Source organism: Tupaia chinensis, unplaced genomic scaffold (assembly GCF_000334495.1).
Source record: "Tupaia chinensis unplaced genomic scaffold, TupChi_1.0 Scaffold000132_1, whole genome shotgun sequence".
Taxonomy (NCBI): Eukaryota; Metazoa; Chordata; class Mammalia; order Scandentia; family Tupaiidae; genus Tupaia; species Tupaia belangeri.
In genome coordinates this window covers 3,496,358-3,506,815 of record NW_006159601.1, presented here as the reverse complement: position 1 = coordinate 3,506,815, position 10,458 = coordinate 3,496,358, and the positions used below count along the sequence as shown (strand labels likewise).

The 10,458-nt window shown below is 45.3% G+C and overlaps 1 long non-coding RNA gene across 2 annotated transcripts in view; it reads left to right on the top strand.

The window, feature by feature from the left end:
- The window catches only part of LOC106734517 (uncharacterized), a 390,280-nt gene that overhangs the window by 375,886 nt on the left and 3,936 nt on the right, over positions 1-10,458 (top strand). The window contains exons 6-7 of one of the 2 annotated variants that reach the window (XR_003548791.1): positions 6,728-7,017; positions 8,532-8,599. This is a non-coding gene — a long non-coding RNA (uncharacterized LOC106734517). Of the gene's footprint in view, positions 1-6,727; positions 7,018-8,531; positions 8,600-10,458 lie in introns of those variants that run through there. The other variant, XR_003548790.1, reaches the window with a different exon arrangement.

The following is a 10,458-nucleotide window of genomic DNA, read 5'->3' as shown; positions in this document are numbered from 1 at the left end:
GCGGCAGAAGGTGGGGTCTTGTTCTCAGCCTTGTTTTTAGCATATTCGAGCAATCTGTCCAACTCAGCGGTTTTTATTCACCCTCACCCACTGATGTTTCACAGAGGGTGCTTGGAATGAAAAAGCCATTACTTTCACGTGCCAGGCAGGTGAGGCTGATGGTCAGGCCATGCAGTCAACATACGTGCGGTTTTAGACACAGATCGTGTGTCTAAGTCAGCACTGGGGTGGGAGCCCCCACAGGGATGTCAAAGATCTGGCCTCTCGCATCCAGCACACTCATCTGCCTTCCTCCCCGGCTGTCTCTGCTTCCAGCTCCGAGGCTTGTAAAACTTACAACATGGAAATCGCTTGACTTCTCAGCTCTGATTCTGCCTCTTCAGATGTGAATGGAAAGTTTTAAGACAGCCCTGCTTGACAAGTTGCCAAGCCCATATCCATAGCTTCATCTTCGCTATTATTTACTGGGTTCTTCCTAAATGTCATTCATATGCTGAGCTCTTTTCCAGTCTTGTCTCCTTTTATCCTCACAACAGGTCCACCAGGAAAGGACCGCTGTTCCTCTCTGACGGCCCGGGAAACCGAGGCGCGGGAAGCTTGGCAGGAGAGTAGAGAGAACTTGCTTGGTGCTCCGCTCTCTGACCTCAGAGCTGGAGCTCCCGGCACTTTCCCCTACTGTCTCCTGCAGCTGTAAATTGCTGATATTGCACTGTTGTTTCCATTTCGTAAGAGGAAAAACAAAAGCACTACGAGTAAGTCAGACCCAGCTTCCATCCTCCATATCGTTCCTAAATGCAGTGTTTCAAGGGGAACATGAGATTTTCATCTGTTTCTGGTCCCAGGCCCTAACTCTAGGTACAGAATAGAGTCTCTGGCCTCCATTCTCCAGGGAGTCAGTTTCCTGTGAAGAATTCATTGAGAACACATATCAGGGGGCATGGGCTGGGCCTTCCGGGCCAGGCATCAGGTTGAATTGCCTTTCTGCTCCCGGGGAGAGGCAGGATTGAGCCCGAAAGCTTGTCTAACACTGCCCTCTGCAGGCTTCTATGATGCATTACCCTGGATGTTGGCCCATAGTTTTCAAGTGGCACAACCAGGAACATTTTTGAGTATCAATTTCCAAGTTCTCCTTTCCTTTCCTTTTCCTTTTTCTTTTTCTTTTTTCTTCTTCTTTTTTCTTCTTTATTTCTCTTTTCTTCTTTTTTTCTTTCCTTTTATATATATGTATATATATGTATGTATATATATGTATGTATGTATATGTATACATACATATATATAGATATCATTTATTTAATTATGTTCTTGGCAAGAAATTTAGAACATCAACTTAAGAAGATAAACTCCAAATGGAGTTTGTAAGGGGAAATACAGATCATAGGTAGTCCTGGGGCAGAGGAACAGCTTTGATTTTTGGTAAAATTTGGGAGTCTGTAGCATTCTGATCAACCTCATATTTCTCATAATCTCGTAGTTCTCTCCTTCTCTGTGTCAAAGATCTCACCTTCCTAGTGTCTGGGCTTCCACAGCTTTTTTCTTAGGCATCAGTAAGGTGTTTGGGGATTTTTATGTTGCAAATATCAATTTTTGTGGAGGCAGCGATGACAAATTTCCGGTGTGTTCTATGCAGTGGAACTAGATCGAGTCTCAGAGGTCTAGTCACAAGTAGTGAGCCACTGCTCATTTGTTCCGGGAAAAACCACCCTCTTGCCCCTGTGGTGTCCAGTAAGGATGACCAGAATGGTTCCAGAGTGCCCCTGGCTCACAGCTCTCTCACATGATGACTGAAGGGTTTTCTGCCATGGCTCAACAGCTTATTTTCCCCTTTTGTTTTCTGAGAGATTTTTGACATCAGGCAGATCCAGAGACAGGAAGTGAGAAATCACCCCCCAGGGGGGATGGCCATGCCACAATCCTTTCTCCTCCATTCTCCTCTCAGGATCTTGGGCATGCATGCACATGTGCCTGGCATGAGTTTTAAGCCACTGTGTCTGGGACTCAAACTATAGCCGACTACCTAGGAGTCCAGCGATGTAACCATTACGCCATCTGCTGGTCCCAGTTCAACAGCTTTTGAGACACATCTTCAGTAGGATAATACCTAGGCATTTTGCAAGGTTTAACAACCCAGGTACCATTCTTGTCACCACTCACTGGTTTTGTGACAGTGGCAAGAAGCTTCTGCTTTTTCTTTTCCATCCTGGATTTAGTGGCTGAGTACTTCCTCTTACACATGGCCTTCCCGGAATACAGGGCAGATCAGGAGTATCTGCCGATGCCTCAGACCAAGACTGGTTTTGGGCTGCAATGGGGCTTCCCCTTCTTGGGATTTTCAGCCTTTGGGTCACTCTTTTTAACCTTGCTACTGGCATCGCGTTCTCGGCTTAAGACTTCTTCTCCTTCGTATTGGCTTCTCAACTTTTTCGCCTGCCATCTTAGAAAATGAGAAAGCGCTAGGTTTTCGATTTCTTTCTCTCTTTATTTATTTATTTATTTATTTTTTGTTTGTTTGTTTAAAGGTGTTTGTCAGAGGGTGCATATGCTTGCTGGAGAGACAGAGAGACGGAGAGAGGGAAAGTGAGAAATCAGCACCTGAGGGGGATGGCCACAGCGTAATCCCTTCTCCTCCGTTCTCTTCCTGGGATTTTGAGACAGTACACACACATGCTGAGCATGAGTGTCAAGGCACCAGGGCCAGGACTCAAACTGGGGCCAACCGTGATTACAGTGCTGGTGTGGGAGTCCAGCACCCTTATCACCACACTACCTGCTAGCCAGGCTTACCCGTTCTATAGGTAGTGTTTCATAAAACAAATTTGCTTAAGGATGTGTTTGCGTTCATAAGAAGCACTTCTCTACTGTCTAAAAGGAAAGCAGCTCGCTCACTCTTCACCAATCTTAGGAAGTGTCGTCGCCCCCAAGAGTAATGACTTAATTCAGCTTCTTTTACTTTTCCTCATTTTTATTTTATTTTATTTTATTTTATTTTAGAGGTTTATGCTATAGGGCACGTGCGCTTGCCAGACAGACAGAGAGAGACAGAGAGACAGAAAGCGAGAAATCACCCCCCAGGAGGGATGGCCACGCCACAATCCCTTCTCCTCCATTCTCCTCTTGGGATCTTGGGCACGCACGCACAAGCGCCCGCCATGAGTTTTAAGCCACTGGGTCCGAGACGTGAACCGCAGTCGACTACATGGGAGTCCAGTGACATAGCCATTATGCTAACTGCTGGTCCCCTCATTTTTATTTTTGAAAGTTCTTTTACATATTTCATGAGCAAGAGAGACAGAGAGGACAGAGACAACACCTCCGACAGAGTTTTGACTGCTTTTATTGAATTTATCCACTCTTCAGGTCCCATCCTCCCAGATTCTACCCCCAAATGAGAGGCTCCAGGTCCCCCTTTTCCTTTGGCAGTCACTAGATTCCAACTTTCACCCCCATGGGAATGCAGGGCGGCCGGGGTGCTGCTTGGCCTTGTGTTTCTTTGTATATTTGCCGAGGCAACAATCGTCTGTCCCAGTGAGAAAAGAAGCCCCAATTACTGGGCCTGCCTCCCTGAGCGCCCACCTTTTTCAGATCTTTGGCGACTTGTCACTATCTTAACATTGATGCTTTCAAGTACATTTTTAAAAAAATTTTAACATTTATTTACTTATTAAAAAGAGAGAGAGAGAAGTAGAAACAAAACATTCAAATTTTTCATTCATGGGGCCAGCAGGTGACGTAGTTGTTATGGCCCTGGGCACCCACTTGGCTGACCGTGATTTGAGTCCTAGACCTGGTGGCTTGCTTTCTCACTTTCTTTCTTTCTTTCTCTAGTGAGCACATGTGTGCTATAGCAGATTTTTAAAATACCAATAATAAGTTCAGTTAAATGAAAGGTTTTTTTAAAAAAAATTCATTCTGTTGACTAAGTCAAATACCACCTTTACATCTAAATACTCGAACCAATATATTGTTCAATTTAGTAAGCTTCCATGTAGGGTCCCAAACACGGGGATAAGTAGAATGCTATTTTAGTGGCCTAATATATGAACATAGAACAATTTGGTTTCTCTTTTTAAAAATAACATTATAGGGCCAGCCCAGAAGCCTAGTGGTTGACTAGATCCCACATGATCAACCATGGTTCCAGTCCTGGCTCTGGAGACTTGAAAATCTTGCTGGGCATGTGCTTGTGTGCCCAGAATCATGACAGGATTTCAGCCTCTCTCAGTCTCTGTCTCTGTGGCTCTCTGGCAAGCACACACCTCTCTTTTTATTTTTATTTTAAATTATATTCTGCAATACTAGGAATAAGTAAAGATGTCTGCTGTAGCTATGGATACAAAATACCTATGAAGCAGAATCAGAATGGACTATACACGCAGAGTGCCTTTTGTGTAAAACAGAAACCAAGCTATAATTGCAAGCACATATGTAAACATGCATGTATGTCCGTATAACGCATATGGGTACATATGAAGCTACTGTAATATGTTTGTGTAAAAAATAGAACTAAAATACGAATATATTTTTGATGCAAAAAAAAATGAAATCTATGCATAGATTTTCATCCTATGTATTTTCCATGAGCTTTTTGAAGATCCTGTGTATGTGTTCATACATACGTATTTAATTCAATGCACGGATTTGCTAGACTTGTAACTATGGTTAATAACATAGCAGTCAGATTCTCCTAGGGCCACATACTTACCACACAAGCATGAGGATATCGTATCTGACAGTTCAAAGTTATGAATAGCCTCATTGACACCGTGAAAAGGAAGCGCCCCAGCCACAGATAATACAAACGAAGAAAAAACGTCCCTCACAGGCCTGAACTGTCCTTCGGGTACTAAAGTTCCACACTTGGTTCTCCGTAGCCACATGAATATAAAAAGGTAAGTAAAATGGCTTTCAACCTGCAGGGTTAGGCATCGTCTCTAGCAGGGTTCTCCACTTTGGCTGCACTTTTGAGCAGATTGTATTTCTATGTTTCCCCATTTTTTTAATTGTCCTCAGCAGGAGAGCCGCTCTGATTATCCAGTGTGCTGTTGCCAGATGGGAGGAAGTACAAACGCAGGACGTGAGCAGGTGCAGGTGCATATGCACGCCTCCTGTGAGTGGCAGGCGCTGGGGTGAACGAGAGAGCACAAGTTCTATTTTTGCCTTATGGGGACGAGGGCCTTGTGTTGCCAGATTTGCAATTTTTCAAGGGAAGTAATAAAGGAAATGTAAACTGTCTAAATGTGAAATCCAAATGTTCTGTATTGGTAGAAAGAAAGAGAGAGAGAGAAAGAAGAAAGGAGGGAGGGAGGGAGGGAAAAAAGAAAGGGAAGAAAGAAAGGAGAAAGAAAGAAAGGAAAGAAAGAAAGAAAGAAGAAAGGGAGGGAGGGAAGAAAGAAAGGGAAGAAAGAAAGGAAAAAGAAAGGAAGGAAGGAAGAAAGAAAGGAAGGAAGGAAGGAAGGAAGGAAGGAAGAAAGAAAGGATTGAATTTTATTGTTGTATTATTGGGTTGTTAGAAAAGTCATGACACATTTTGACATAGAAAAACAAGAAAAGAAAAGAAAAGAAAAGAAAAGAAAAGAAAAGAAAAGAAAAGAAAAGAAAAGAAAAGAAAACTGAACTAATCAAACAGAACGTATCTGAGGTCCACACCTAGTCATACGACACGAGTTCAACATATCAAGAACATGAAGCCAGCAGGTGGCATGGTGGTTAAGGTGCTGGAATCCCACATAGTCAACTGTGATTTGGGTCCAGACCTGGTGATTCTAAATCATGCTGGGCACATGTGCTTGTGTGCCCCAAATCTTGAGAGAATGAAGTAAAAGGGATTGTGGCATGGCCATCACCCTTGGGAGGTGATTTCTCACTTTCTTTTTCTTTCTTTCTCCTTCCTTCCTTCCTTCCTTCCTTCCTTCCTTCCTTCCTTCCTTCCTTCCTTCCCTTTCTTTCTTTCTTTCTTTCTTTCTTTCTTTCTTTCTTTCTTTCTTTCTTTTTTCTTAGAGGTTTTTGCTATAGAGTGCGTGTGCTCACCAGAAAGACAGAGATGGACAGAGAAACAGAGAGCAAGAAATCACCCCCCAAGGGGGAATGACCACACTGCAATCCCTTCTCCTCCATTCTCCTCTTGGGATCTTGGGCACGCAGGCACACGTGCCCAACGTGAATTTAAGCCACCGGGTCCAGGACTCAAACCACAGTCGACTACATGGGAGTCCAGCGACATAGCCATTATGCTAACTGCTGGTCCCATCTCACGTTCTAACTTTCTATCTCTAGTGAATGCATGTGCTCTTCGGCAAAAACCTTAAAGTAAAACAAAAAACAAACAAAAAATAATAACAACAACAACAAAAACAGGACCACAGTCTGAGTTATGGGAGAAGTGGGGTACAGGGGGGTACTCCTTCAGTATTAAACTCTTGCCTTCAGGTAGTTCAGGCTGCCTTAAATGAACACCAGTTATGCATACAAAAATAGTTTTTAGACAGATTTGTATTTTACTGAAATCTCAAAGATGCCAAAGGGCAAGGAGGTGGATTCCATTTATACTCAAATACTTCTGAAACATCTTGTTCTCTCATCGTTCTTCCAGATCCTCCTCATGAAAACCCAGAAGTTACTCCAATCCCCCGTCATTTATCTCGTGACTCCCCCTAAATCTGGCCCACCCCCGACTCCTGTCTTTCGCATCCTCTCCTTACCTTACGATCTATTCTGCTTTCCTTCGTAGGTAACCTCTGCCTTTATTTGGACAAAGCATCGAGCCTTCCCACCCACAGGCCTGCACAATTCAAAATCCCTCCCTGCGTTTCCCCGTACCCTGCACAAGAAATCCTCCAGTACTTGGCTGGCCAAGACGAAATCCTCCACAGGAAATGGGAGTGGGGGAAACACTGTAAATACTCCAGACTACGTATTTTTCCTGTCTCATCGACTGCGCCATCTGGGCTGGGGGCAGGCAGGACTAGCTGACATTTGCAAAGGAAGCAAAGCCCACATCCAGGATGCTTTGTCACCAAGGTGAGATTTTCATGTGACTGTCACTTCCTGGTCACTTACCTTGTACTGATGGGACAGAGTCTCCCCCACATCACCGCGCCTCCTGCACAATGTGGGGGAGGAGTCAGAAGGCAGAGAACTTAAACTAGGCTTTTCCTGATCACCTAAAAATAGAAAGTTGGCAAAGCATGTCGCAGACTAGAAAGCATATGACAAAAATAGCTCAAGCTGGAGAGCATGGAAATTTAATTTATTCCTTCCTTAAGCATTTGCATACTAGTATAAATCATTCTCTCTCTCTCTCTCTCTCTCTCTCTCGTTAAGGGGAGAAGGTTAAAGTGCCAAAATGGCTTTCTTTCCCATGGTCTGCTAGTGGAGGTGGTACCAGCCAAATCGTGGCAAGCACACGGCGTGGTGGACCACGGGGCACGGCTCTGCCATCCTTACACCCACCATCGGCATCGACCACGGTGTCAGGCCTCCATCACACCAGCTTACAAAAGGGAGGTCTGGGGAAAGTTTCTGAACAAGCTGAGTTGCTGGCTCACGGGGGCCTGCTAGTAACCGCCTTGTAGTATTATTACTCCCTAGAGTAATACTCTGGCCCCATGGCCCTGGTCACAGGCAAAGCAGACAGAGACCACTCGCTGCTCTCGAGCAGCCCCCGGGGTGTGGGATTTTCACACTCTTCTGCTGCTAAGGACCCAGCAGGGCACCCCACTCAGGTCTAGACAGGAACCCAAGAGCTGGTGGCCTTTGTCCAGCACTCTCGAGAGCCTAATGACTCACTCTCCTCACGACTCTCATCTCTGTGTCTCGGCTCTTCCTGATCCCAGAAGGTCCGGCTCCCTCTGGAATGTCCTTGGCTAAAATGGAGAGCTGGGCCAAACTAGTAATGGTGAGAATGAGGAATTATGTGGCCGCTTTAAATGACTCTGGTTTTTGTCTGTTGAATTGGGGCAAAATGTAACACCAGATTGGCCATTTTAGTCATTTTTAAAGGTGCAGTTCCTGTCGTAAGTACACCCACATCGTTGTGTAAATATCACCACCTCCGTCATGGGCACTGTTTTCAACATCCCAGACTGAAATTCCGGACGCATTAGACATCAGCCCCTCACTCTCTCCTCTCCGGCAACCACCATCCTGCTTTCTGCCTCCACGGACCTGGCAACTTTGGATGCCTCTTATAAGTGGGATCATATATTGGGTTGTTGGAAAAGTGATGACACATTTTTGCATAGAAAAAAATATGTCGCGACTTTTCTGACAACCCAATAGAATTTGTCCTTCTGTGACTGGCTTATGTCACTCAGCATAATGTCTTCAGAGTTCATCCATGTGGTAGCATGTGTCAGAATTGTCTTCTTTTTTAAAGCCAAATAATATCCCATCGCATGTACATACCACGTTTTGTTTATCCATCCATTCAACAGATACGTGGGTTACTCCTGCCTTTGGGCCATTGTCAATAGTGGTGGACGGAACCAGCGTGTTCTTGTCTAGATGGTTTTGACCTGTTTGTGTCTTAACAGGAGTCTAAGAAGGTAATCCGAATGACAGAGTGGATCAAGGACCCAAGGCTGGCTGGTGAGGGCTATTTGAAGTGGAGGCAGACTTAGTGTCCCTTGCATCAGGCCTTGTCACCTACGCATGAGGCTGCTTCAGGGTTCATCTTCTGGTATTGTGTATTTGTGTTTTCTCACTAAAAAAGCATAAGACGTTTTGCCCAGCAGAAAGGAAATGTTCCTGACTGTTCACAGCTCCTTAGCGACTCAGCTCATAGTCAGAGAGTACCAGCCAGTGACGGTGGGAAGCCAGGGATGCAGGTACAAGCAGGTTTTGGCGTCAAACCCAGCAAACATGTTCCCCTGTTGTGGGCTTCAAAGATCTTCCTGACCTGGCTGACTGAGGGTCCTCGCTGATCAGTACCTGGCCCTCCATGTGGTCTCCTGGATCTGCTTAGTTTCCCACCCACAGCCCTCCCCGGCATTGCAACATGCACAAATCTTCAACAGAACAAAACTACAAAGAGAAAGCACAACCCTTCTGTTGAATCCAGTCTCTCCTCTGCTCCTTTCCTCACTCCCTACTTCTTGCCCATAGAGGCCTAACTTCCCGAGGAATAACTTCCTGAGGAATAATCTTCACTCTCTCCTTCCACGTCTGCACTGCCACTCACTCTAACCCACGGTTCTCTGGCTTCTGTCCCTGTGTGCCCTGGTACTGAGTTCTGATGTGACCTCTTGGTTCGACCTGATGGGAGCCCAGGCCCCTGTTCTCTGCATCCTGAGAAATCTGGCACCTTACTTCAGAAGTGCTCTAGACTAGCAAGAATATGTATTTTTTCTCCCCCACGAAGAGAAGGCTGTGGAATCCTGGGTATGGTGTGTAACCTAGGGAATCACACGGTTATAAATTCAGACACTAGACACACTTAGGAATTGTCTTTCCTGACAATGAAACATGGAGGTTAGATCAACTCTGTCATCCGACAGACATCAAGATCACTCCATCTTTGCCAATTGCTTGCTGGGTGACCTTGGGCAAGTTACTTAAACTCGAGGTAAGGTGCCTTCCTACCTGGCTGCTAACACAGCAATCATCCAAGCACCTACCGTAAAGGCCTGCTAAGGTGAAAGACGTAAGAGTGTGTGTGTCAGGTGCTGAGTGCAGCACGTGGTTTGGAGATATCTCATAATGACTAGCTCTTCTCGTTATTGTTGTTTTAAGTTGGCCTTAGTGTCTAAGTGTGTCTTGATTTTCATGCCTGTTAAATGTGATTAAATACACATGGTGAGACTGAAGGGTTTACTGCAAAATTCTCTAGAGAAAGTTGGGTCCCTAAGCCATGAGAAGCATTTGCTGAGAGTTATAGGGAGAAAGGTCAGAGAGGGGTTAATGAGAAGGCAGAATCCCTGAACGGGCTGATACTCACTGCTGTACGAGAGAGCACGAGCGTGTGACGGAATGCGTGCACAGAAATTGGGATGGGATTTGGTGGTAGGTCTCTGCTGTGCACGTGCTAACACGGACTGTGTGGGGAACCCACCACTGGAAAGGACATCAGAACTAAATAGGGTAATAGTCAGCATGGTTTGGCCGCAGGTGAGGTATTCCACTGTTTGGTAAACGTTATCAAACCATAGACCTCAGGCCAGTGGCATGGTGGTTAAAGGGCTTGATCCCACATGGCCAGTTTTGTGGTTAAAGTCCTAGACCTGGTGGCTTGAAATCCATGCCAGGTGTACGTGCGTGCATAACCAAAATCCCAAGAGGAGAATTACATGGCATGGACATCCCCTTGGGTGGTGATTTTTCACTTTCTCTGTCCATTGAGTACCATGCTCTGTAAGAAAAAAGAAAACAGAGGAACCAGCAGTTGGCATAATGGCTATGTCACTGGACTCCCATGTAGTCGACCGAAGTTCAAGTCCCGGACCTGGCGGCTTAAACTCACAC